Below are 26895 nucleotides of genomic sequence, written 5' to 3'. Positions count from 1 at the left end.
ACCAGTAAGGTACTCAGCTTAGAGTCAAATAGCCGGTAGTCAGTTTCATCTTGTTCACTTCATTAACAGCCTAAAGCGAAGTATTCCACCAGACAGTTCCTTCTTCGTGTGCAGTCGCTCTTAGTAGAGGTCTTTTACATCTTTCCCACCGATGGACGAGGACACAACGATGGCAGGAACCATGAACATCATAGCTTCAGCAGCTAACCCGCCACGAGCGGCGAGAACACAGCTGGGAAGCTACTAGCGCCAGGACAGCGGCACGAACCACAATTTACGGTAATCGTGTGACATGTGTGTAGGCATGTGGTCCTACATACATCCAGAAACATACCAATGACCTGTCGAATCAATACCATGCATAATAGCTACTGTGTTAAGTTCCAAAGGTAGACCAACAGGCCATTAAGCAGGTTGTAGTAACATTTTCGTTCACTAGTATGTATACCTGTTCACCAAACAATAACAACACATTTACTCAATATACCAATGCAAATGCAGTGTGATGGGTTGAAAATAATTGCTTATTCATACGTGAGCAACGCCTTCTTTGCGTTGATCTGCAAACAGAATGGCCATACTCTTCCCGCAACATACGTCAGTGTTTTCGGCACAGCCATTGTTCATCATGCAAGCTCTTTAATTAGTGAGGTCGCCAAGGCTAAACGAGACCCTAATAGCATTAGAGTCTTTATGTATCCCACTGGCTCTCAAAATTCCAGTAACACAGAGAGGTAAGAACGCCCACCTTATGAACGTAATGCAGTGGATGGTTGAGCTACAGCATGCAGAATTTCGATTTACTTTCTCTGGGTCCTAGCGAATAAACGCATTGAAAACAATGACTTCATGGACCTCTTTGCAAACGGCGCAGTGTACCATGGGCACTTGCTTCGATCCAATTCAATTCCAATACGTCTGATCAGGACATGTGACACCTAGGAAGATGGAGAAAGCGTACAACTTTCAGCTGCTCCCTAAAAATTAAGATACTGAATGTTTGAAAGACCTGCAGTCTAGTCTTGAGGATATAACAACATATAGTTCTATGCCTACAGACTGAACCTCGATATGTTTAGATGAAAAATGGAGCCTTGGCCCACGGATTGAGAGAGCCAACGACAAATAATTAGTAAAGGACACCAAATAAATCGTTAAAACTAGTGAACTAACCAAAGCTGCAAACAACGCCGGAACCCAGCAGATTTCTCCAAGGACACCTCAATAAACAATGAATTGCCATTAATGTCAAACTTTGAGACTATTAACCAGTTGTCAAACTACAAGGCCGTATGCATTTCAACTAGAAGAAATAGAGAAAACTGAGAAAAAAGAGAGGTTAACTCATCAAAAAATTCTGGGACCCCCAATAAACAAAAATGGAAATTACACATCAAGAAGCAACAAGCAACAGTATCAAAACATTCCCAAACTCTCAGACACAATCCAGTGGAGGCGGATCAGTTCCTTTATATGTGTGAAAAGGTTGGAGGACAATAGATTAACCAAAATAATCTTACAGTATTTCCATAACAAAACGAATAAAAATAAGTGGATCGAAGATAGTCAAAATAACTTAGAAGAGAGGAACATCACTGAACAAAAAATTCAAAACACAGAAAAATTCAAAATAAAAACAGGAAACTTAAAAGGTTTTCAAGAAAAAGAGAGGAAACGTGAAAATGATTAATTGAATGTTTTACGTGATCCAACGTTAGCGGGATCCGTCACAAGAAAAAGTATAGCACAAAAAGGTTTTCAACTTTTGCGTGTATATTTCCGGTTAAATAAACAAAAATTCGACATAATTAGACAAATACTTAGGCAATGAGGATTTAGGCAATAATACCATAATAGACCAAAAATTGACAAACGACATACAATGAAAAGGGTATTTACAGATGAGGAACGACGAAAAGCATCGGAACGAATGAAGAGATACTGGGCCACTCGGAAGGGGAAAATACCAAAGAAGAGGACCAGAAATGATTGACTGAAGTGGTCCAATGAGGCCGTAAAAGCAGAAGAAGAAGACATATTGTAAAAGCAGGGAAAACTTCGTGTGCAAGTAATGTGTTGTCAATATCTGAGATAGATCAAAATTATAATTTTTCCAGTCGGGACGTACGTTAGAGCATTTAGTTACTGGCTATGGCCCTTGCACATCATGTTTATGCATAACAGAGAAAAGGCTTCTACGGGCTTTAGAATATGGTGCTCCTGAAGGAATGTAGCATCATATAGTATTTAAGTATCTTTCATTCGCCGCGTGGCCTCTGTTTCAAGAGAGACGTTGTCAAGTAGAACTACAAGTGAAGTAGTTAAAGATAAGGATAATTTGACCATATACAGGGTGTTAATTGATAGTGGGAAACCTCTGGGAAATGGATAACGGACTTAAAAAGAATCAAAAAAGTTATAATATACATGTGTTTAACGTTTTATATTCTCTTTGTTACATATTTGCTTCGTTCCTGCCTTGTTGTTCTCGGATTAGCAGCTTGGTTCTAAAGACATATTTTCAAGTGTTGTATTCTGATGGCTAAATTATCGTGGATCGTTAACAGTTGAAATTCTTCTTGAACGCGCTGGCGAAGAATATAAACATTCGCTACAGGTCTTTAAATACCCCCGGAAACAAGAATTCAGAGGGCCCATATGGAGAAATCGATAAGGCCAAGATATTGCTTCCTCACTATTTATACATTGAAGGATACAGTGTATTCAAGACCTACTCCGAATATTGTCAGTCAGTCATTATGTACAGCAGATAGAGCGGACACCTGGAATATGTGAGCAAATAAGACAATCCATGATGCAGAGTTTGGAAGCTTGAGTTAGAGCTAATGGTAGACATTCTGAGCACTTCATTTAGCGATCAGGAGACAACATCTGATATATATGCAGAAACAAGCTGGAAAATTGTAAATAAGTTGCAGCAAACATGTAACAGCAAAACGAGTCTGTAACGAGAAAAATCAAAGAAATTGACCATATGTAAATATGGACGTCTTTACTTCTTTTTTTTAATCCTCTGTCCCTTCGCAAGAGGTTCCCCACACTTTAGTTAACGCCCTGTACTATAACCCAGGAGCGTGAATGTTGTGGAGACGGTGCAGATTCTGTCTGAATGATGGTTTTTTCATCGTATTTTCACTTTATACATAGCTCCGCTGGTTCACATATCTTGTTCTATTGTGTAAAATATAATTATGTTATTACATCCGTTTCTTTTTGAAGTGGTTATTTTCAAATTTTGAGTACGTAATAATTTTAATTTTACGATAAGCCTCGTAATAACTCTGACAAATGTAAATATGTTAAAGATTACTGCTGTACGTACACAGTGACATCGAAATCTATATCGACAGTGAGAAAGTCGAACAGGTTTTTCGGTAGCGAGTTCGCACGTCTATGCAATGAACAACGGATCGGTGTCTCGCCTAATTAAAACACACGCAAAATACTGTTCAATTCTTACGTTCTTAGTACGGTGTGGGCTTAATATTGACGTGGACATCATGAAAAGAATGTGTTAGCCCATTTAGAGCCTCGTAGAGTAGTGTAATCTGAAATGATAAGTGCCCAAAAGTATGAACGGTGATTCTTGTCTGTTAGACTAAAGAGTTTTCTGTGGAGTGGGTTGGAAAACCTAATGTATTCCAAGATATTTCATTTTCAATGTAACGGGGTTACACGGGCGTGGAGGCATTAATAGTCGCTATAAAAACAGCTGAGCCGTTTTCTACCATTGAAAATTGTTCGTCAGACTGTGAATTCGCCAATGTGATGCGTGTGGCATAACGGACGGACTGTAACTTCATGATCGAAGAGCCCAAGGGAAATGTGCATTCTTTCTAAACTGTTTACTTGACATTAATAACAGCTCTGTGTGCGGCAGAATTCTTATCCACATGAAATGATTTCACAGTTGCGAGTATGGAGAACCATTAGCTGTATAACGGAATGACAACGATGAAAATTTGTGCCGGAGTGGGACTCGAACCCGGATTTCCCGCTTTTCGCAAGCGGTCGCCTATCCGAGCACGACTCACGGCAAATATACGTAATGCGTGTACGAGTAAAAGTTGTATACGCATGGCTGAATACATACGGAAATTTGAATCCGGCCGTGAGTCATGCTTAGATAGCGAAATGATAGGGCGACCGCTGGCGATTAGCGGGAAATCTGTTGGAGTCCTGGTCCGGCACAAATTTTCACTGTCGTCATTGCATTATACAACTGCTGATTGTCCATATTCGCAACTGCGAATACATTTCATACGTTTCATTTCGGCTGTAGTCACCGCAGAGCCTGTTCCTTCGGACATGCATGCATGTCTGAAGGAACATTGCGTCGTCATTCGGAGTAACACAGGCAATGCAATACCGTAGAAATGTTATCATTTTACACATACGAACCTCAGTCCACATATTAACAGTTCCTCCTGATCATCCTGTAGCCAAAGGAATACAACGAAGAAACAATATTACAGCCAAGAGAATTATGTACCAGAGAAGAGGCTGCCACAATTGCAGTTTAGCACCGGCGGTTCTACTATGATCGTCGCCCCTACCACCGAACTGCAGCTGATGATAACTTCATATATGACAGCCCACACGCAATTAAGAAACTTTATATAAAGCTCTCTTTATTTCTCTGTCAGGTCACGAAAAGCAGTTGCTTTCAGTTTAAATGGAATTTCGTTTATTTTTCTGAGGAGATTTGTTTAATGTTTGTTTTCTCTGAATAAACGCAGTTTTCTTGTGTGTGGATTAAAAATTACATATTGACACTGTTTGCCATAGTACTACTTCTTTGTCATTACTATTTGCTAACTCCGCGTTCTTTTTCTTTTATTTTAATTTAGTAGCTGCTGTATACAACTTCACGTATGTTCTGGGGTATGGGCTTCAACAGTGATTTTGTTAGGTAGTTTTACGTATTTAAATGAAGTATGTGGTAAAATGCGTGACTTGTGGCGTGAGCCATTAATGTCCGGGCTCCTACCAATAGGAATAAAGCAAGTCATTTTTCATTGGTGCGAGGTATAAATTCTGTTGGAACTTCGAATTTAACAGCCGTAGGATTGCTAAAATATATTTTTCCGGACTAGGAAGAAGCGCCTGGTCCCCGGTACGAATCAGCCCGGCGGACTTGTGTCGAGGTCCGGTGAGCCGGCCAGTCTGTAGATGGTTTTTAGGCGGCTTTCCATCTGCTTCGGCGAATGCGGGCTGGTTCCCCTTATTCCGCCTCAGCTACTGTAGGTCGGCGACTGCTGCGCAAACAAGTTCTCCACGTATGCCTACACCACCATTACTCTACCACGCAAACATAGGGGCTACACTCGTCTGGTGAGAGACATTCCCTGGGAGGGCGGGGGGAGGGGAGGGGAGGGTGTCCACTGGGGACCGAACCGCACAATAACCCTGAAAGAGTGGTTCGGTGTGGGGCGGCGGAGGAGTGAAGTGGACTGCGGCAGTCGTTGTGGGGTTGTGGACTACTACGGCTGTGGCAGGGACAGAGCCTCTCCATCGTTTCTAGGCCCCCAGTAAACATACAATACAATATATATTTTTGTTCCAGAACTTATCTTGTTACAGCGTTCTCAAGGCCATGGGTGATCTCAATTGTTTTCGTTGATCCAAGTTACCGATATTACAACTTGTTTAGACAATATTTTGAAGTATTCGCGGAACTTTTGTAATTTAGATTGTTAGGTATTTTTTTAATAAATTCGAGCGTGATCTTGACAGTACCTTTGTTAGTGAAACGTGTCCTTCCGAGTCCAGAATCATTAAACTTAACTTCATTACGCTTTCCCAGTTAAGTATTTAACTTCATTCGCGGTAAAATCCGATATTTCAATCTCTGCTGAACCGCTTGAATTACAATATCAGTGAAAGTTTGGAATTACTTTGACAGGCATTGGTATAAATTAGTACTAATGACACCTGCTAGGCGTTGTGTGACAGCTGATGTCGCATACCATTAGCCCGTGGAGATGCTGAATATCAAGGCGGTCAAGTGGCAACCAAGCATGTTAACTCCCAATTAAAATGCTTCCAATGACTCTAAGCTAAGTTATTTTTAATTTTTTTGCCTAATAGATTTAATTGGCAGTTAACTGATTTAAATAGAGTAGCAGGTATGACATAAATCACAGCAGAGGCTCTACGATGTGGAAATCCTACTGCTGTATGGCAAAGTGGGCGTAATGGAGATAAATGGATATAAATAAACGCAGTAATAAATTACAAGTAATTTGTAATTGTAAAATTTGCTAACAGTGTAGACATGTGGCATTATCACAGTATGTTACGTATAACGTCACGGGCCTTAGGCAACAACAACACAAATGGGAAATTTAAATATAATCCTGATAATTTGTCTGTTGTTGTGTGTCCAGCGCATGACATAAACTTCATTTCAGTGTATGTGCCTTTCTAAGTATTTAACTTTTCACAAATGTCATTGGGTGCCGATAGCCACTTCGTCCAGGCCACACGTGTAACATTGCCAGCCGCTACAGGTAAACCGAGGATGAGCAGGTTTCAGCATGACCGTTACCAGAGACTTGTGACCTAATGCCAGTGCTAAGCAAATGTTCTAGTACAACGTTTTACAGAGAGTGACAGATTTTTCTGGAACCACATCACAAATAATTTATAGTAACAGCCTTATCACAAAATTTGTTATTTAATATCTTACATTATCTGAGTAATTTTACGTGCGTCTCTCATAAAGTGTTATTCGAGAGTAGACTCTCAGAATTCCGATGCACTTGTCTAATTTAATATGCCCTTTGTTCTTTGATTTTTTCCCAGATTGAGAACCAATAATTTTATAAACTTTGTGGATGACTGTGAAAACTTGCGAGAAAGCTCTTGCTTCTCTCCGCCAAGGTACACAGTCAGGCAGGCGTTTCGGCAGCTGTATGTGTTTGTAGGTGGTAATCTAGTTCCTTTGCCGTTTCTTGCAGCCCATATAACAACGGAATCGAGTCTTTTGGTCATTACCTATCAGGTGTTTACGAGGAATAGGGTCATACCCTCTTCTTCTCTTATTTTTTGCCATTTACGGGCAAATCCCAGTCGTCCCAGCATCATTTATATTTTCTCGTTCGTTTGGCTCATCTCGTTTACGGACGTTCCAATGCTGTTTACGATACGATATTTGGTAGCCATCCCAAAGCAGAAAAACGGAAAAACACTACCGATACCTTCAGTATCGAGAGATATCGATTGTCTCAGTTTCCTTAAGCTTTCCTTTTAACACAAAAGAATTTATTTAGAATACAAGGTAAGTTATGGGAACTGTGTTATGTTAATGTGAACTAACTCGAATATAAAATCAATATTCGATACACTTTTTCAGGGCAGTGTGCATGTACCTGACGTTACTGGTGTGTATTGGTGAGGTCTAGTATGTTTATTCGCGTTTAACTCAATTTTTACTGCTGCAATTGTGTTACCTGTGAACCACATAGGCCTACATACTGTATTTATTTTAATTCTTATCAAACTAGCAGTAAAAGGTTATTATTTCCCTACACGCCATCCTACACTTCTGATATCAGTACTCGGATTTTTTACGATACTATGAAATAGTCGAATACTCGATATCGTTATCTTAGATATCGAAACAATAGACACACACTTTCTCATACAAGTAATTTCGGAACTTCCCTAATCTTGTTGGAACTTTATATCTTCATACTGTTCTCACGCGATGATCACGTTCGTGAATGAATCTACGATTGTTTCCATTCTGTTGTCTTCCCACTAAACTTAGATTACCAATTATTTAGAAGCTTTTTTATTAATTACTGTAGTCGCGGTTAAGTGCCATATTTATGGGACTATGTACTAGTAGGAAGATTAGTCTGTCAAAAACTGGCGAGCCAGTAACATTCATACAGCCCGATAGAAAATAGCCGTCACTTCACTGGCCAGTCCTCAGCTTTACGACACCGGAAAAAGTAATGACACATTGCGGATACCGTAAGTTTGTACACTCAAGTAATATCTTCAGATGCGAAGTAAATATGAAGCAAAGGTAAGTAGACAAGACACAGTACATTCGTCAGAATCTAAGTCACAGGGGTATGAAGCTGTTGGTGTGACAGCAATGTTTACAAGTGAAACACGAAATCGTACAACTTACGACAATACAAATACTCAAGTAGTTGAACATCAGGAACAGTGGCATATATGTGCCTGATTCTCGGTATAAAAAGTAAGTTGAGTTGTTCGTTCTTTGCTGAACGACACTCAGCATTTGTATAAGTTTCTGCTAAACACTGTACCTGTTGAAACTTCCTGGCAGATTAAAACTGTGTGCCCGACCGAGACTCGAACTCGGGACCTTTCCCTTTCGCGGGGAAGTGCTCTACCGCCAGTTTTAATCTGCCAGGAAGTTTCATATCAGCGCACACTCCGCTGCAGAGTGAAAATCTCATACTGTCCTTGTTGTTCCTAAGATAAATTGCTTTTGATCATCTTTACGTTTACTTTTCGAAATATGTTCTACCTACAGAATGTTTTCCTGCATTCAATCGAACGAAGAGGCCAGTGGTTAGCAAACTGCCAAACTGCGCTAGTATTTGGCGGAAGCGTGGGGGAGCGGGGGGGGGGGGGGGCATTCACTAAGATTCGAAGTCCCCTCCAGCCATTCATGTTTAGGTTTCACGTGTTTCCCTAAATTGCTTAACGCATGAAAAAGATACGGTGGATTTTCTTACCTATCCCTCGTTGCTACGAGTTTGTGCTGCGTCCATAATGACTTCGTAGACGTCGGGAATTGAGACTCTAATCTTCCTTTTCTTTCGTCATCGTTCTTCACAACCACTGCGATTTCACTAGAACGATTTTCTCTCTCTTATTTTCTATAGCTTGAAACAGTGATAAATACTCTTGCCCCCCAACTCTCCAGCAGAGTGCTGTGTAGATTCAGATTAACCTTCTGTCTCTAGGACGTGATCTTGTGATGAGTTATGTAGTGTCGTTGTGGCTATGTCGTAATGGATCATTATGGAATGAAAAGACCAGAGGGACTGACTTAGACTGGCGACATATATCCTACACTTCTCGAATAATATTGATGGGACCGCAACGACGAGTCTTTGGTACTACGAACGAACCACCTTAACAGCATCACATTTCCTCATTTCGCGGGGCCGTAGGAAAGTTTAGGATTTAGCTCTGGGCGTTACGCACCATCTCATTATGAGGTACTGCATGCCATCACCTTCCCACCCTTTTCCAGCCAAATGTTAGTGATGACATTTTGTTCCACCATCCACCAATGAATAGACAGCAGCTTGATTTACGTTCGATAGCAAACGCAGCTACGGAGACAAATCTCGGTAACTGGAGGACTTTAATTTCTTTTAATGACCCAATACTTAGTGCAAACATCCCATTTGACAGCAATTATGGTAAACACATCTCAATATCTCTTTTTTTACAGCATTCGATTGATATCTAAAGTTCGCTGAACTGGTGCAGCTACCAGATTATTTTACCATAGTTTGTCACAAGTAATTGAAGCATGTAGTTCTGGTTCACTAGTAGGTTATCGAGTAGGTAATGAAGTGCCAGCAGTCACTTAATGGCGGCGAGAAAGATGGGAACATATCAAAAACAAAATAACCATCGCTGTCAGATTGTCGTGTTAATGTTTGTAGATACGCAGTCGAAATCAGTAAGCATCAAGCGATGTCACGGAATAGAATTTCCATGGTTCATTGTCGTCCTTAGAAAATAGTTCAGCGAGTGGGGAAACATTACAACGGAGGTGGGTTTGAGGTATGGCATATCAGTAGAAAGGTTTAGAAAGAGAAATAACTATTATCATTTGCAAACCCATGTACAATACTGAAACAGGGTACAGTAACAGAATACTAGTTGGAAGACTTCAGGAAATGACTATAAATTCAGGATTCGAGAATATTTGATACTAAAAACAGAACTAATGATACAGGACAGTAAAAACGCTCTGTCGTGTATGGAAACTAAACATGAAACAGTTAATACAGTCCTAAGAAAATAAATAACGCTTACAGGAGTAAAAGAAATATTGCTACAGAAAACGATAGGGAGATGGAAACAGCATATGAAATAAACGGAAAGCTCTTTAACAATAAATAGGACAAATATCTATAACCAATGAAAATTTGTTTTGGGCAAGAACTCGACCCGATATTTCCAGCTTTTCCTCGAGCAGCCGCTTTGAGCATGAGGAAATTAGTAAATATCCATGGCAAGATACCCCGTGAGAAAGCCTCTGGTGGCCGTGATGGACAGTCATAGGCGGAAGTCGGGGGTAGGCCTGGAGGCGTACCTCAGATAGCCCAGCTAAGCCGACCGCTCCTGAAAGGCAATAAATCTGGGATCTAGTCCCGGTCTAGCAAAAATATTCATAACATTGCAAGTGAAGCATTTCTGTCCGGTTGCACATATTATTTAGTGTCATTGCATCTTCATTTAATTCGGCCTCATAGCACCATTACTTCAGTTCAGCGACTCCAGTTGAAATGAAATAGTAAACTCGTTTCAAATAACCTTACAATTATGCATTAATCCTTTCAATCATGACGTCCTCATATAAGGACATACTAAATGAATGCTTAGTAAATTAAAATTAGTTAAATTTTATCATTTGTGATTGTTGTGGTATTGTCACAAGCAGACAGTTTATTTGAGAACAGTGTCCACATCTCCTGTCAATCTATTTGTCAAACTAAATGCGCACAGTCACATGGACGCTTCCCAGTAATCTTTGTACAATTTTGGACAAAAAAAATTATTTGTGCGTAGAAAGGTGCATTCTTGAAGGTGAAAACTACAGGTGTTTTTCAGAACGAAAGGTAAGTGACATATTTACAACTATATACATGTCTCCTAATGAGAGCATTGTCATTGAAAAGTTGTAATAGCATAGAAATTTAGGACATTATTTCGCTGTCTTTTTAGTCGTCTTACTGTGATTTCACAATGCTCGAGTCCAAGATAGACGAAGGCCACTTACAGAAAAAAAAAATACAGAGCTTCTTAATTCATCTGAAATTGACGATCTATCCGATTACCCTGGCGATAATTTTGAACAAGAGAATAATGATGGAGGTAATGCTAGACGTTTTCTATCATCAGGTATACTGTAGGCTGAGTAGCCTAGACGCAAAGCCCGCTAACTGCATGATAAGTGACGCCGAGATAATAACGAAACACTCGTCCCATCCAAACGCAATGCATTGGAAGCGATAATGTTATTGTTGCGTACGAATTTGTTACAGCGCAGCCAGCCTAAAGCTGAATAAGAAAAATATACATTCTAATCGTAACAGACTGAAAGGTAGCTTTGAATGTACAGATTGGTAAGTCTGATGTCTGTTCACGCGCTTTGCATCCGGACATGGCAGAGCGACAGCCAAGCTAACTGGGCATTTAGCGGTCTTTGCACCCGAAGACAACAGTTAGCTGCTTTTGGAACCGAACACGATTTTCGACAGCCATTTTCGACGGTTTATAGTCAGTTTTGCAACCTGAAACATATTCTATCACTTCTATCTATACGGCCGTGTGCCTACCTCAAAATCTACATAAAATGAATTTAGCGGCTTTTTCATCTGGGTTGCTTAGATGTACGTTTTTTATGAGTTTTTCTTTTCGTAATAGCGTTTTTTATAATAGGGTCTGGAGAAATATGTTGAAATCGTCCTGCCAGAGGTTACTCAAATTTTTAATCGACGAATGGGAGGGGTCGACAAGATGGATTTTCTGATCACAATTTATCGCACATTCATCAGATCGTGAAAGTGGATGCTTCGCACGTTTCCTCATGCAATTGATATTGCATGTGTAAACGCATGGGCTGAGTACAAGAAAAACGCATCAGAATTAGGAGTTCCTATAAATAAGACCCTTGATTTGCTTCACTTTAGGGCATGTGTGGCCAAAGTACTGACAAAAATAGATAAGCCAGCTGCCAGGAAAAGAGAGCGTCCCACTTGTGAATGTCCAATGCCATCTCCAAGAACCTCAAAACCAGCCAATGGGGAAGTTGGTCCCGAAGCTGATGTTCGTTCGGACAACGTTGGACATCTTCCAGAGGTCAGTGACAAAAAATTCATTTGACAAGTGCAAGAGACGGGGTTGCGAAGACAAAACCACATTTTATTGTGTAAAATGTAACATTCACTTATCTCTGGATAGAAAAAAATTGTTTCTTTGATTATCATTCTTCACAAGTGTAAAACCATAGTTTACGTATATAATCATTGAGTAAGCTTTGTGTAATTTATGTATTTTGGTGACATAAAATAAAATAAAACACTCTGACTTTTCGACTTAAACTGGACTCACTTGAACACAATGACCTCATTTGGGGACCCGTTGAATCCCCCCGTGGAGAGCACCTCGGAATATTTTAAACATCTGAAAAATCATAGTTTAATTCGAAGAACTGGGCAGCAAAGCCATGATTTTTGTTAAGAAAAAAATAATTCGTGACCGAAAGGGTTAAAGCTCAATAAAAAAGAATTTTCATAAAGACGATCTTTTTATGTTTATATGTGGCGTGAAAAAAAATTGAAGCACCCAGGTTAAATAATCGAATGTCAATGTAATTTCACACTCGTGCACACCATCATCGGGCATGTAAATGACTGGCGCTGCATCTATCTGTGGGAGATAGAACGGCGACCAGAATGCTTTAATATTGCACGAGATCAGTTTTGTTACAAAGCCTGGTACGGTATATATATAGACCTGAACAGCGTCGGACATTGAGTGATCACTGTGGAGGACACAGAGGTGCCGCGTACCAAGTGAGACAGCGTTATTAACAACTGACGGATCTGAAAGGGGTCTCACTGTGAGTCTCCATTTGGCCGGTTGGTCGAATCGAGCAATGTTCAGATTTGTGGGGCATTCGTATACTAGAGTGGCCTGATGTTGCACTGCAATATGAAAGTCAGGCAAGCTCATCCTCAAGGCTCCAGTCGACGACGTCTGACCACCACAAGGAAGAACTGCCGTACTGTGCAGCAAGCTCATTGTAACCTCTTCACTTCTGCGCCTTCCGTCAGAGAACAAGTGGTGGATTTCCTGTAGATTATGTGTCATCCCGCACAATTGCTCGGAGACTAGCAGCCACCAGACTAAGGAATTGCCGTCCCATTCGTAGGCTGCCGTTATCAACACAACACAAACTACAGAGTTTGGTGGCCATCTGGAGAGAGGATATTTTCTTCAGACAGCGGTGTTACTTCTGCCATCATGGTGTGGAGAGCCATCGAGTATGAGTCTAGGTCACGGCTAGTACTGATGAGGGATATCTGAAACGGTTCGCCGTAGATAATCTGACTCCTCACCTGTTATACCTCATGCGAAAGTATCGCGGTGCCATTTTCCAACTGGAAATTGATCGATAATTTGATACATCCAGGCCAGAGTGGGTGCAGCCTTATACTGATAAGTGGGTCCATATTGCTATGTTCTTTGTAAATTTGACTTGATTTTGTAATCAGTGAAATAACATCAAGTATCCTCTCAGCCCGCGATGTTTCACTTCGTTCGCTCCTCCTCTTCTGGCTGCTTCCCATTTTTTCGGGCAGTGTGTTTTTTCCTCGTTGCGGCTCAAAGGCATAGAAAAGGACATAATTCTCGTCTATGTTAACATTAGTTTCTATGCAAATTTCACCACTGCAGTTCCAATCTTTGGACATTTTCAAGTGGAAAGGTTTCGTGCCATTGCACATGGCAAAAATCAAAAACTATAATACAAAATGTTACATGCCATTGACACCACGTGCATCTCAAACGGCTACGTATACACAAAGGATTCCAGAAATATTGTGTACAAGACCATAGTAGACATACAATGTGATGAAGACGTGTAGTACATTGCGCTAAAATTGGACAGTTTGGCCTCGATTCAATCTATCCCATTAAAGAGGGAGCAAGTACTAGTATACAATATGAGTAGGAAAATTTTGAGGGGTACTGGGGTATGGGGAAGGAAGAAAGGTTGTAAACTATGGCGAGCCATATAACACAAAGAAAATCGCAACATGCTTTAGGACGACGAGAATGTGCTTTAATGAAGAAATAACAGAAGTCTCCTCAGAGAGCAAACACTTGAATTCTGGAGCAGACACAATGGAAAAAAAGCGGAAAAATTTTTCTGCCGTCCCACAAAAAATGGGGGAAATGCTCCTGTTTAAAAGACTCTGACTGATAAGTGGGGTACTATCTGCCTCATACCACCTTCCTCAACACTTTTCAAAATTTTCCCAAAAGTTTAAGCATGCGAAAATATTCACGCTCTTTTTAACGTGCAACTCACGTCTTACTCCCACAAACTCCTCTAACTGTAACTCGCTCACACCCATTAGTCCACCGCTGAAAGTCGCTCATACCCATCCATTCCCACTTTTCCATTCTTACCCACTCATTCAGCCCAACTCATTGGCATTATCTCTGCGCGTCTCTCTGTGACTGTCTCCTGTCTAACAGCCACGGTCTCCCCCATTCTCTCCTACTACTACTGTCTCCCTCTTGCTCTTCTTACTGCTACTATCTCGTCCATTCCTTCCACTGCTGCTTACTCTTCTCACTCTCTCTCTCTCTCTGTGTCTGTGTCTCTGTCTCTCTCTCTCTCTCTCTCTCTCTCTCTCTCTCTCTTTTCCCCGTTGTTACTGGCATACACTACCTCTGTGTACCACTGACTCTCAGCGACTCCCACTTTCTCCATCTCTTTATCCTCTCCCTCTCGCACTGTTTCCTTCTCCCTTTTCCTAGCACTCTTCTGTCACTGTTAACGGTGTTCCACTGTCACTGAGTCCCTCTCTTTCTCTCTTATTGCTACTCTCAGCTTCTCTGGTTCTCACTATAACCACTGTCTACTCTCGCCATTATTTATAACATTTCATCTGTTTCCCATTGCCACTGTCTACTTGTCTCTCAGCATAAAAAGGTGGCAAAATTTTTGGGAAAATTTTCAAATGTGCCAAGAAAGGTAGATTCAAGCAGTTGGTACCCCATTTTTTAGTGAGTCTTTTAATTTAAACATGAGCATATTCGCCTTTTTTGTATTCCGATAGGAGCTTGTTATTCATATAAAAAGAAGTATATGAGTCAGTAAAGTTTTGGTAGTTTACTTATGTGAAATTGAAATAACGCAGCCGCGCGGGATTAGCCGAGCGGTCTCGGGCGCTGCTGTCGTGGACTGTGCGGCTGGTCCCGGCGGAGGTTCGAGTCCTCCCTCGGGCATGGGTGTGTGTGTTTGTTCTTATGATAATTTAGGTTAAGTAGTGTGTAAGCTTAGGGACTGATGACCTTAGCAGTTAAGTCCCATAAGATTTCACACACATTTTTGAAATAACCCAAAACAAATTGTACAGCTCGGAGCGGGATTTACGACTACAAAAATTTTGATTGTGCTTCAGTAATACGTCATGGGGTTCTCAGAAAGCTTCTGCTGATAACGGAGACACTATACAGCATATTTCTCGTGCCACGTCACTTTATAAACTAAGTTTCCGCCTCATGCAGGACTTTGCGTTCGTATTTTTTATATACAAGTAGGGTAACTTTGAACCTCTGTATCTCGAAACGGATAAATGTATCGAGAATATGTCCAAGTCGCTCTAGCATACATAGGAAAAAGTTCAGCTACTTGCTGTGCATAGCCTTCTTATATTCCGCGGCTCGGTTTTGGTACAAAAAAAGGTAAAAAAATTACTTATTTAAGTGTTTTCTAAGAAACCGACCCTGAACTAAAGGTGCCTCCATAAGCCGCTTAAGGCCCACCGTTGGACAACACCAAAATGAAAAAGAACCAACCGATTTGCTCCACTTGCCTAAGCAGGAGGAAGTGTGTACATTCATACTTTCATCCTATACTGTAGAATAGTGACACTAAGACTATCCTTGTGTCGGGTATACAAATGGTCCCTAGCCAAAGGGCTATCCGAAACATTTGACCCTACATTTATATCACCAAGAGAACCCCGAGGTAAGAGCATCGGAAAAATCCCGTTTTTATGCGCGGCGTTTTGGAATAAGTCGGTAGCGCATGCTGTCGCGTGTGCACGGATTAAATTCAGAAGAATCATAACAACAGTCTACGATCAGAGTATGGTATTCTCATTAAAATTATCTCTTCGGACTATACGGTCATTTTTCAGATCGGTAAGAATTTAAAAAGTTCGATGACGATCCTTAAGAAGTACATTTATCGTTTTTTCTGGATACAGTGCGCCGTATGCGCCGTACAGACATATCTCCGGAAGTTTACGTTGTAACATAATTCGATAAACACATGCGGTAGTTGACCAAACTATATCGTTATTCTAGAAATTACAGGAAAGTTGACCTCGGCGGAAATAATGCAAGCAAAATGTCGTATGTAGAGGAAAGGAGTGCTGTAACTAACGTATCGACGTACCTCGCTTTCGCTTTGATGGTTCAAAATGGTTCAAATGGCTCTGAGCACTATGAGACTTAACATCTGTGGTCATCAGTCCCCTAGAACTTAGAACTACTTAAACCTAACTAACTTAAGGACATCACACACATCCATGCCCGAGGCAGGATTCGAACCTGCGACCGTAGCGGTCACGCGGTTGGAGACTGAAGCGCCTAGAACCGTACGGCCAAACCGGCCGGCCTTTGATGGTTCCGTACATCATTCGGTATAAACGGAACCCTTATGGAATCAGTCATTTTTCCGTCTGTCTGTCTGCCTGTTAAGAACACTTTTTTCTCAGGAACGTTGAAATTTATATCACATACTAAGGGTAAGGGGCATGAAAGGGAAGCAGTGGATGTGAAGGGAGTGAGACAGGGTTGTAGCCTATCCCCAATGTTATTCAATCTGTATACTGAGCAGCCAGTGAAGGAAACAAAAGAAAAATTCGGAGTAGGTATTAAAATCCATGGAGAAGAAATAAAAACTTTGAGGTGCGCCGATGACATTGTAATTCTGTCAGAGACAGCAAAGGACTTGGAAGAGCAGTTGAATGGAATGAATAGTGTCTTGAAAGGAGGATATAAGATGAACATCAACAAAAGCAAAACGAGGATAATGGAATGTAATCGAATCATGTCGGGTGATGCTGAGGGTATTAGATTAGGAAATGAGACACTTAAAGTAGTAAAGGAGTTTTGCTATTTGGGGAGCAAAATAACTCATGATGGTCGAAGTGGAGAGGATGTAAGGTGTAGGCTGGCAATGGGAAGGAAAGCGTTTCTGAAGAAGAGAAATTTGTTAACATCGAGTATACTTTTTAGTGTCAGGAAGTCGTTTCTGGAAGTATTTGTAAGGAGTGTAGCCATGTATGGAAGTGAAACATGGACGATAAATAGTTTAGACAAGAAGAGAAGCTTTCGAAATGTGGTGCTACAGAAGAATGCTAAAGATTAGATGGGTAGATCACATAACTAATGAGAAGGTGTTGAATAGGATTGGGGAGAAGAGAAGTGTGTGGCACAACTTGACTACAAGAAGGGATCGGTTGGTAGGACATGTTCTGAGGCATCAAGGGATCACCAATTTAGTATTGGAGGGCAGCGTGGAGGGTAAAAATCGTAGAGGGAGACCAAGAGATGAATACACCAAGCAGATTCAGAAGGATGTAGGGTGCAGTAGGTACTGGGAGATGAAGAAGCTTGCACAGAATAGAGTAGCATGGAGAGCTGCATCAAACCAGTCTCAGGACTGAAGACCACAACAACAACAACAACAACAAAGGTATGACACATACTTTGAGGTACGAACGATTTAAGCTTGGAAGTCAGTGCAGTGAAAAGTTACGGCCATTTATGTCACATATTTTGACAGTCGCAAACTGACTCATCAAAACCTTTAGGGTACTTCCCATTGACATCATAAAACTTGCCAAGAAGCAATGTTTTACGGTACAAGTAAAGGAAAAAATCCGAAAAAGGTTAATTTGTAATAACATCAAAGTACAGAGTGTTTCAAAATGAATATATGGGTTTTCAGGCTTTGTAACCTTTATAATGTTTAACTTACAATTATAAATAATGCATCAAGTGACTGAGCAACTATAACAGTTTTTCTTAAAAGTGTTCAATGCCAGCACCATGGTTACACATCGAGTCGATAGGCGAGTTCTTCGAAAACCTTGATTTCTGTATCTATAGCAATTGTTGCAACGATGCTGTTTCTGAAGTCGGATAGATCAGCTGGTAGCGCAGGCATATACACATCATCCTTTATGAACCCGCAAAGGCATGGGCTCAGAAAGTGTGTGTACATGAAGGTCATATAAAACGAGTTCTGTCATCCAATGCCTTGCAACCGATCCAGCGGTCGGGTACAACGGCGTTTAACTAGTCGCGTGCTGAGTTATGCCAGTGAGATGGCGTACCATTTTGCTGCCAAATAAAATTCTGCGCTTCAGCTTCTTCCATTTGAGGAAAGAGCATCAAGATGAGAAACACCAGTTACAGTTGCTTCACCGAAAAAGTTGAGAGGAGTCTCATTGCAATTTTACCATCTCGTGAGGATTTTCTGATCCCCAGTTACACACATTACGTGTGTTCATATTTCCATTTAGGTGAAATGTCGATTCGCCACTGAAGGCGACAAGATCCAGAAAATCTTCATCTCATGCAGCAAAATTTCGTCTCTGAAGTTGGCACGTAAAGCGTAGTCTGTAGGCTCTAGAGCTTGTAGCAACTGCGAACGACGAGGACGAACTGATTTCTTGGAACTACGCGTGACAGACTCTCACTCATTCATGATGTTTTTCATTCCTTCTTGGTTGTTCCATACTCTTCCCTTTGTGCACGGGTATACAAACAAATCTGTTTCAGTTTCTCTTTCATTTGATGTATTATTTATAACTGTATATTGAATGTAATAAATGCTACCAAGCCTTAAAACCTGTATATTCATTTTGAACACCTTGTATTTTTGTCGTGTTATCAGACTAACTCTCTGTCTGTCTGTTAAGGCTCCGTTTCCTTAGGACTGGGTGGATGTATCAAGTTGAAATTTATGTCACATAAAGATGTAAAAAATTTAAAATTCTACATCAGTGCAATCAAAAGATACGCCCACTTTTCGATATCTTGTCAGTATCGATATCGGTAAGAGGCAAAACTCATCAAAATTCTCGATTCCGGGGAAATATGAATTATTTTGTTTCTAATGTTTTTCGCTACTTGGTAGGGCCAATGAATTACGTGTGGGAATGAAAAGACTGGCAGAGTGGCAATGAGACTCTTTTTTTTAAAAAAAAAATCAAGAATATTCTTAGTTCATCGACGTAGGTCTTGCTCAGGTCAATACACTTTGAAGAATATATTCTCATCGGATGTTTCAGAAAGATCTACAAAATACCCACTCATGGCTGTCCTAGCCATTTCACAGGAATCCATACGTTTCTCAGCTACAAATTTCTTTATATGCGAAAACAGTGAGATGTCATGAAAAGTTCCTTTTGCCAGTACCTCGGAGCTTCCATGGCATCGCGGGAAAACATAACTCGCAGTCGAGGCCAAAATCCACAGTGCTCTTGGCGATGTTCGGTGTGCGAGACAAACTGATTGACGTAATTCTCCGCTGACTTAATCGGAAACGTTTGTCGGCGGAGCCATTAATTGTCTGCGATGATAAACATATAAAATTAGTGTAAATAAGGATCGACAGCCTCGCTTTGACCCACCAGTATCACTACTCCAAAGTCAATAATTGAAACCCATGTAGCTACCTTACCACTTTCCTGAAACATTCCGAGATCCGTGGACGGGACTGGAGTATGTTCACCCGTCACAGCTCAGTACACGTCCTCCAGCGGCATACTAGCAACTCCCGCCGATCAGTCTGGAACCGCGCGACTGCTACGGTTGCAGGTTGGAATCCTGCCTCGGGCATGGATGTGTGTGATGTCCTTAGGTTAGTTTGGTTTAAGTAGTTCTAAGTCCTAGGGGACTGATGACCTCAGATGTTAAGTCCCATAGTGCTCAGAGCCATTTGAACCATTTTGAACTCCCGCCGATAATCACCACAACAACAGAACCAGAGCACAGTTCAACATCAACAGGAAAATAGTCACAAAAAAATCACTACAAATTTTCAATGAAGTACATGTAATTTTTTCACACAAAGGCTTTTGACTGCGTTCCTCACAAGCGACTTCAGATTGTGTGCTTATGGTGTATCGTCTCAGTTGTGCGACTGGATTCGTGATTTCCTGTCAGAAACGTCACAGTTTGTAGTAACTGACGGATAGTCAACGAGTAAAACAAAAGTAATATGTGGCGATCCCCAAGTAAGTGTTATAGGCCATCTGCTGTTCCTGATCTACATAAACGATGTAGGAGACAATCCAAGCAGCTGACTTGGATTGTTCGCAACTGATGCTGACATTTACCGTCTAGTAAAGTCATCAGGAGATCAAAACCAATTACAAAGTGATTTAGACATGATATTTGTATGGTACGAAAAGTGACAACTGACTGTAACTATAAATGGGAAATCAGCCACGTAAGTACTAGACCTATCTGCTAAATTTCGTTTATAGGACGAATCACACAATCTAAAGACTGTGAATTCAGCTATTTACTCAAAACTTTTGTAGCACAAACTTCGTGAGGTTAAATAGTCGTTTGGTGTTACGATTTCCAGTGTAGTTAGTCCGTATGTCGGGTCTTGGAGTTGTGTGTATTCGGTCCCCATGCTCTCTAGCTGTCCGATTTCTGGCGTTTTCCAATAACATTTATTATAACACACCAGTTGCACTTTTCATTTTGTGTTCAACAAGTGTGTGTTTACAGTGTGTAGTGTTGCTTGTTGATTTATCTTTCGTCTTTTGTTTGTGTTGTGTGTGTGTGTGTTGTTTGATACCTTTCATTTGTGTTTGTGAATGTGTGTTTTTGTGTGTGTGTGTGTGTGTGAGAGAGAGAGAGAGAGAGAGAGAGAGAGAGAGAGAGAGAGAGAGAGAGAAGAGAGTGTGAGGGGGGGGGGGGGGGGGGGGGAGAGAGAGAGAGAGAGAGAGAGAGAGAGGAGGGGGGCGGAGAGCAGGGAGTGAGAGGAAGATTCATTGATTATTTCATACGATTTAGTTTCTAACATGATCAGTGAGTTATTGCTTATATTTATTTGGTCAGAAATTACTTCCTTTTTCATTGCAGGGGCTTTTGTATCTGAAAGTTTTCTTGTAACGTCAGGGGTATTTTGTTGCGGTTGTTCACTCTAATAATTTTCATGTCTTGTCCCATGTTGGACAATTTATGTACATGTTTTATAAGGTGTTCGGAAAAGGTAAAATGGCTATTTTCAGACTTCCTGCTTGTTATATGGTTTTTATATCTACTCGTAATTTTGTAATTTCTGCCTGTCATCCCCAGAAATGCTGATTCACATTCTCGCCATTCTAAATGAGTGTTCCTGTTTTGTGTTTCCGTATGTGCTGCAGTGTCTGTGGGGTTCTTTGTTGTTTGTGTTTTCTGCTTGTTTTCATTTTTCTTTAGTTGTATTTTGATTGTTTAGTTGAGTCTTTGTACTCAATAGGTGTTGTAACCTTTCTTTGTGTCTCTGAGTTGCATTGTTTGTAATTCTTTTTCATAGTTTTCTTTGCTGATTTGAATGGTATTTAGTGTGTGCAATACCTGTCGTAGGGCCGGTGGTTGTATGAAGCATGTATAATTGTATCTGTGGCTGTTGTCCTTCTGAAGATTGCTGTTGCTATTTATTGCTTTATGCATGAAATGTATTCGCTTTTGTGTTTATTTTTCTATGATGAATTGAGTACTTTTGTGTGTATGGTTTATGTCTGTATGAAGTTTATCTATTTTCTCTATTGATTCCACTGCAATTCAAATTATGTAATCCTCATATCTGTACCAGTAAACAATTTAGAACCCTTTCTTTTCGGTCACGTTGTCCAAGACTGTATTTTCTGTGTGGTTAGTGAATACGTTTGCCAATTTCTTGAAATTGGGAAGTCTATTGGAAGCCCATCTTTTTTTAAGTAAAACTCCTTTTCAATTTGGAAGTAATTTTGCGATGTGATTGCTTGGACGGTTTTGGTTATCTCATTAATATTGTCTGCAGGTAGGTTTTTGTATGTCTGTAAGCTTTCTTCAATTAGTTTTATTTTGTATGCAATGGGTATTGAGGTGTACATGTTCTCTATGTCAAAATAGATGAATGATGCTATTTGTGAAATATGTAAGTCTTTCATTTGTGTTACTCACTGTTCTGCTATTCTTCATTTCATAATGTTGCATTATGACTTTTTTTCATGTGTTTCGCCACATGGTATGATGGTGTATTCACGAAATTAATAACAGGCCTCAGTGGAGTAAGGGGTTCGTGAAACTTGGGTTGACATCTGAGTGTTGGTCCTTTGGGTTCTTCTGTGTGATGTGTTGTTTTTGTTTATCTGTGAATATGTGTTCGTACCTCTGAGATTGTTTTTCTTATGTATGTCTGGAAACGTTCTGTTGGATCAGATTTCAGTTTTGTGATATTGTTAGAGGAGACGAAATATTTAGTTTTTCTATGTATTGTTCTTTATTGATCAGGACTGAGTTGTTCCCTTTATCATTTCTTGTGATTATGATGTAGTCAGATTGTAGTTTTTCTTTTAATTTCTTTGTTGTGTTGTTTTCTGTTTGAAGTTTTTCGTTTTGCTCTTTCGTTGACATGGTGATTATGTTGTTTATTTCTTTCTTCATTAGTTCTCGTGACAGCTTCAATATTTACAACGTTATTTTCTTATTTAGTGAGTACAATTACGAACAACTTAAAGTGGCATGATCACATAGATAATGTTGTTGGGAAAGAGGAGTAAAGACTGCGATTTATCGGCAGAAGTCTTATAAAATGTAACAGGTCCATTGCCTACACATCGCCGGCCCGTCGTCTTCTTGAGTATTGCTGCGCGATATGGGACCCTCATCAGACGGAGTGTCGAGGGACATCGAAAAAGTTAAAAGAAGGGTAGCTAGTTTTGTATTATGGTGAAATAGGGGAGAGAGTACCACGGTTATGATAAGTACAAAAAAAATGGTTCAAATGGCTCTGAGCACTATGCGACTTAACTTCTGAGGTCATCTGTCGCCTAGAACTTAGAACTAATTAAACCTAACTAACCTAAGGACATCACACACATCTATGCCCGAGGCAGGACTCGAACCTGCGACCGTAGCGGTCGCCCGGCTCCAGATTGTAGCGCCTAGAACCGCACGGTCACTCCGGCCGGCTGATAAGTACATTGAGGTAGAAATCGTTAACACAAAGGCGTTTTTAGTTGCGGCGGGACTTCTCGTCAAAATTTTAACCATCAGTTTTCTACTCCGAATGCAAAAATATTTTTTTAGCACACATTTACATACTGCAGGGAGAAATTATCATCATTATAAAATAATAGAGATTAGAGCTCAGCGCTTGCGAGGCGAATTGGGGAGCTTCTTGACTGAAAAGTCGTCGGCTCTGGTCATGCAAACTGAAAACAGCCGGGAGAGCGGTACGCTGACTGCATGCCCCTCCATATCCACATCCAGTGACACCTATCGCTGAGGAATGCACGGCGGTCGGTCGGTTCCTATGTGCCTTCGGAGGCCTATTCCGACTGAGTTTAGATTTTCCCGCACGGTGTTCGGGAATGGAACGGTGGAGAAATAGTTTGAAGGTGGCTCATCGAATTCTCTGCCAGGCATTTAACTGTGAATTGCAGAGTAATTATGCAGGTGTAGAATTAACCCTAGCCAAATCCATCAGCTTTATACAGCACTACTCGAGCTAGGTAAGGGCTTCATACTCTGTTCTGAAGCATCTATTTGCCAGACAAGCGCACGCTCACTAATTCGCAACACTCGCCTAGAAAAACAGTAAAGGGCCTAGGCATAGTTAGACACCCGCGCACGGGAACGCACCTGCGAATGCTTTCTATTTTTATAGATCTTATATCAATTTTTGCACCGTACGATATGTCTAAGGACTGTGCTTGTTGTGAGCGGACACAACAAGAATTGGCTACAGTCCGCAAACAGCTGGAGGTTGCGTTGCTTCCAGCCGACAGAGTTGTGGCAACTGCTCAGATTTTTGGAGACATCGGGGCGCCGCTGACGACACCTGCGACACCGTTGGTGCCGTTGGAATCCTCTGGAGATCTGGCTGTCGAATGAGGGAACAGTCTGCACGGCTGATTCCTTACGAAGTGCTATCAAGTGTTAATAATACCTCTGAGACAGCACAGGATGCGTGTCCGGTTGGGCCAGCGGCTGCTTCTATCTGAACAAGTACAGAAGATGGGTACGCTAGTCATTGGGAGCTACAAAGTTATACTTGTGACGGCGTCCCTCAGGGAAACAGAGCGCAGGGTGGGAAAGAATTCCCGAGTGCACACGGTATGTTTGCCGGAGGATCTCATCTGTGAACTGGAGCATGTTGTCCCGACATTCGAGGGCACTGGGTTCAATCGGATGCAAACGTGTCACACGTTAGTACGAATAACGACTGACGCTTGGGTCATCCAGCCATTCTCGTTTCTTTTCGGTGGCTAGCTGATATGGCTAAGGCAACTAACATTACACACGGGGTGTAGGCTAAGCTGTCTATTTGTATCATCGTACCCAGGGTCGATCACAGTCCTTTGGTTTGGAGCAGAGAGGAAGGTCAAACCACACGACTCTGCAGCGATATTGGATGCAATTTCTCGGCCTCTGCAATCGGGTGGAGAATTTTAGGGTTCCCCTTAATACTTCAGACGTGAACTACAAGGAGGAACCGGTTACTAAGGTAGCGGAGTACGTGTGGCTTGCGCATGGGGTTCTTTTTTTAGGCTAGAGAAACATCCCCCCTCCCCCCCCCCCCCCCCCGCCTTGAGATCACAGACGAATTTCCTACCAAAATTAAAGTTGGAAAATTGATTGAAACCGGAAGTGAATCACAACGAATTCCTAAGTTCAGATGGAATATTTACCTTAAGGGTAGATAAGTCGTCACTGGTGACGGAGTACTTATTGCAGTAAAGAACTCGATAACATCTAGCGAGATTATCATGGATTCTGATATAAATTAATCTGGGTGAAGTTAAGCATCAAAGACCGGACAAAAATGGCTTTTATAGACCGCCCGGGTCAGGAACTGTAGTAATAGAGCGCTTCGAAGAGAATTTACAGAAAATTGTTAGTAATTTTCCTTATGATTCTGTTATAAGCAGGGTGACTTCAACTTGCCAGGTATAGATTGGAAGAATCATGCTATCAAAACGGGTGCCAGAGACAGCGATTCGTTTGATGTTATTCTGAATGTATTGTCTGAGAATTACTTTGAGAAGATGGAGAACAAACTCGTGAAGGTAACGTCTTAGACTTCATAACAACATACAGACATACAAGTATAGAATCAGTTAAAGTACAGGAAGGCATCAGTGATCGTAAATCTGTGATAGCAATTACCACTAACGGTTTTACAAGGAATGTTAGGAAAAGTAGGAAGATATTTTGCTTAGCAAGACTGACATGATACAAATGGAAGAATATATGACTAGTCAGCGTCAAATATTCACTTATGAGGACGAAGATGTGGAGTACAAATAAAAAAAATTGAAAAAAAGCATGGTTCATTATGCCTTGACAAGTACGTTCAGAGCAAGGAGCCACTGTGGTTTAATAGCCGTGTTAGAAAAGTGGTGCGTAAACATAGATGGCTTCATTTCAGATTCAAGAGACGTCGAAGCCTAGATGTAAACGAAAGCTGAACCAAGCGAAAACTAACGTAAGAAGAGCGATGAGAGAAGCATTCAATTACTTTGAAAATAAAATTTTGTCAGCCGATCTGCGTGAAATTCCTAACAGGTTATGGTGTTATGTAAAATCTATTCATTCACTCAGAGATCATACTGGCACCGAAAGGAAGATAATACAGAGAAGGCCGAAATAATTCAGTCTTCCGGAGCTGTTTCACCGTGGAAGATGATAACACAGTCTCTCCTTGCAATCATCAAAAATGGCTCCGAGCACTATGGGACAACACACACGTCCATGCCCGAGGCAGGATTCGAACCTGCGACCGTAGCAGCCGCGCGGTTCCAGACTGTAGCGCCTAGAACTGCTCGGCCACTTCGGCCGGCTTGCAATCATCGTGTGAATGTCGAAATGGCAGACATTGAGATAACCGATCGTGTAATAGAAAAGCAACTATAATCGCTTAGTAGTGGAAAGACATCAGGACCAGATGAGATATCTATAAGATTTTACGAAGATTATGCGAAAGAACTTGCTCCAGCTCTAGTAGCAGTTTATCGTAGATCTCTGGGATAAGCGACTGGAAAAAGAGCGCAGGTCATTCCCACTTTCAAGAAGGGCCGTAGGATGGATGCACACTTTTACAGACATATATTGTTGACACCAATCTGTTGTAGAATAGTGGCACATGTTTTATGTTCAAGAATTATGATATTTTGGAGAACGAAAATCACCTGTATAAAAACCAACTTGGATTCGGCAAACAGAGATCTTGCGAAACTCAGCTCGCTCTGTTCGTCAATGAGATCCATAGTGGTGTAGGCAACGGCGCTCATGCTTATATGGTGTTCCTTGACTCCAGGAAGGCATTTGACACCGTCCCGCAGTGGCGTTTAGTGAAAAAAAATACAAGTTAATCGAGTATCTGACCAGATTTGCGACTGGATTAAACAGAACTCAACACGTCGCTCTTAACGGAACAAAATCGACAGATGTAAAATTAATTTGTGGAGTACCTCACGGAAGTGTGATAGGACCGTTACTGTTTACAATGCATATAAATGATCTTTTATAAAGTGTCGGATGCTCTTTAAAACTGTTCGCAGATGATGTGGTTGTCTATAAGTAAATATCAGCTCCAGAAGACAGTATCGATTTACA

General features: G+C 41.1%; 1 protein-coding gene across 1 annotated transcript in view; it reads right to left on the bottom strand.

Moving 5' to 3' along the window:
• Positions 1–26895, bottom strand: part of LOC126161882 (cubilin) — a 1256608-nt gene that overhangs the window by 1178639 nt on the left and 51074 nt on the right. The gene's annotated exons all lie outside the window — the stretch shown is intronic.

The sequence above is a fragment of the Schistocerca cancellata genome, chromosome 2 (assembly GCF_023864275.1).
Source record: "Schistocerca cancellata isolate TAMUIC-IGC-003103 chromosome 2, iqSchCanc2.1, whole genome shotgun sequence".
In the NCBI taxonomy this organism is placed as follows: Eukaryota; Metazoa; Arthropoda; class Insecta; order Orthoptera; family Acrididae; genus Schistocerca; species Schistocerca cancellata.
This window is presented reverse-complemented; position numbering and strand designations above follow the sequence as displayed.